This window comes from Schistocerca piceifrons, unplaced genomic scaffold, assembly GCF_021461385.2.
Source record: "Schistocerca piceifrons isolate TAMUIC-IGC-003096 unplaced genomic scaffold, iqSchPice1.1 HiC_scaffold_46, whole genome shotgun sequence".
NCBI lineage: Eukaryota > Metazoa > Arthropoda > Insecta > Orthoptera > Acrididae > Schistocerca > Schistocerca piceifrons.
In genome coordinates, this window is record NW_025728689.1 from 22,501 (window position 1) to 25,000 (window position 2,500).

Below are 2,500 nucleotides of genomic sequence, written 5' to 3' on the forward strand. Positions count from 1 at the left end.
TTTTTAACCGCAACAACTTTAATATACGCTATTGGAGCTGGAATTACCGCGGCTGCTGGCACCAGACTTGCCCTCCAATAGATACTCGTTAAAGGATTTAAAGTGTACTCATTCCGATTACGGGGCCTCGGATGAGTCCCGTATCGTTATTTTTCGTCACTACCTCCCCGTGCCGGGAGTGGGTAATTTGCGCGCCTGCTGCCTTCCTTGGATGTGGTAGCCGTTTCTCAGGCTCCCTCTCCGGAATCGAACCCTGATTCCCCGTTACCCGTTACAACCATGGTAGGCGCAGAACCTACCATCGACAGTTGATAAGGCAGACATTTGAAAGATGCGTCGCCGGTACGAGGACCGTGCGATCAGCCCAAAGTTATTCAGAGTCACCAAGGCAAACGGACCGGACGAGCCGACCGATTGGTTTTGATCTAATAAAAGCGTCCCTTCCATCTCTGGTCGGGACTCTGTTTGCATGTATTAGCTCTAGAATTACCACAGTTATCCAAGTAACGTGGGTACGATCTAAGGAACCATAACTGATTTAATGAGCCATTCGCGGTTTCACCTTAATGCGGCTTGTACTGAGACATGCATGGCTTAATCTTTGAGACAAGCATATGACTACTGGCAGGATCAACCAGGGAGCTGCGTCAACTAGAGCTGAGCAGCCGGCCGCCCGGGAGTGTGTCCCGGGGGCCCGCGCGAACACGCAAGCGTCCGCTCAATCATTCTGCAAACAGGAGGAGGCTGAGCTCCCCTGCACAATACACCTCGAAACCCTCTCAGGTCCCGGCGGCGCGCAGCGCCGTCCCAAGTACTTGGTCGGGTTCGAGAGAGGCGCAATCGCCCGGAGTTAGGCGAGTAGACGCTTTCGGTGCGACCACCCGTGCTCCCAACTGAGCTTGCCGCTGCCGACAGAGGCCCGGGAGCGTGCTGTCGTGGCATTGCCGGCGGGAGACAACACGCGCCACCTACGGTGACCGGCAGCTCCAACGCCAGCGCCACAGAAGGACAAAAGCCCCACTTGGGTGCCGAAGCGAACTCTCCCAGCACAGCGCACGCGCCAACACATCCGCACAGCTGCGATACAAACCACCAGCGAGAACCGCTGGGGCGACCGAGCAGCAGACGGCGTCGCGGCGCCGAGCGCCGGGCGGCGGCGCATCCTCAACGCACACAGTCCTCAATCGGACCAGCACACTGAAGATGTCCACCGCGCTTCGCACCGGGCCCGCGAGGACCTACTTTGGCCGCACGGCGCCGCGCGCAGGGTGCGCCGGCGCGCAGCTGCGACGCCTGCCGCGTCCGTCGGCCGGCGCGCCTGCCACTGGCCGCCCCCACCAGCCGGCTGTAGCGCGTGCGCCCACGCACCGCGCGGCCAGCACGCCGGGAGGCGCCCCCTCACCGGCCGGGGACGGTCCCACCCAGCCACCGCCGCGTATCGCTTCACACCCAGATGCCGTTCAGTTTCGTCGGCATGGTGGGTATCGCTGGAACAACCGGTTAGTACCTCAACCTATCGTCGCCATCACCGATTCACCCCTAGCGAGAACAACCGCACCACAACAGGTTACCATTTGTTCATTTGCGTAACTTCACCAGAAAACGCAGGCGTCCATCGCCATTTGCAACTTCAACGATTATTGCATGCCTGTGTCAGGTGTCACGCCACACTACGTCTGCCCACATACACGCAACAAAATGTGCACGCCTAGACAATACGTGGAAGGTGGCCCCCGTACGTATGCGATGTCCATTGCTCGAACGACTGTCAACCGGCCTCTGTAGCATGTCGCAGATATGGAACGCGGTGCACCATGCCATCACGGTGTGTGAGGAGAGACGACTAGGTCCGAATACATCAACAGACAGCTCATGCTGATCGCCATCCACGGCGTCCGTTCCTCCCACACGTCTCTATGGCGTACCACACTGCAATCCAGCTCTCATAGGGAGACGACACGTAGCTGCGTGCACAATATTTGCACTGTATGGTCCGCCGTTTTTGGGCGCAGTCGTTGTGCGGTCACACATGTGCCACGATGTATCATTCAGTACATAAGGACGAATGTGCAGTACAGATTGTGGTTCACGCGTACGACATCAGCGGACAGTTGACACAGGCCGCACCACAACGTAGCCTGAGTACGTCGCATGCGAAGGGCATTGAACATGCAAACTTCTCACCAACCAGCTTGCGAAGGCAGGGGGCAAGGTGGGGACGTGGGGAGGGGCGGCATGTACGTCCTGCTGCCATCCACATTACAGTGTACAGCAGGAGCATGTGGAAAGTGAGCAAGACTTGCAAGGTGTTTAACATGAAGCGATACACAGGGGTGCGGGCAGTGCGAGTAGCGAACTATATTGCGAGGGTTGCGGGTGGGCAACACTACAGTAATTGAACGAGTCGTATAACAATTACAGAGCAGGTTTAGGCGACAACGTGGGTTACGTTAAGGCGACAACATGGGTTAGGTTAAGGCACAACATGGGTTAGGTTAAG

General features: G+C 57.6%; 1 non-coding gene across 1 annotated transcript in view; it reads right to left on the bottom strand.

Annotated features, from left to right (window-relative positions):
* LOC124752374 overlaps positions 1-641 on the bottom strand; it is a 1,909-nt gene extending 1,268 nt beyond the window's left edge. The window contains exon 1 of the ribosomal RNA XR_007012118.1: positions 1-641. This exon is cut by the window's left edge and continues 1,268 nt beyond it. This is a non-coding gene — a ribosomal RNA (small subunit ribosomal RNA).
* Positions 642-2,500: the final 1,859 nt, after the last annotated feature.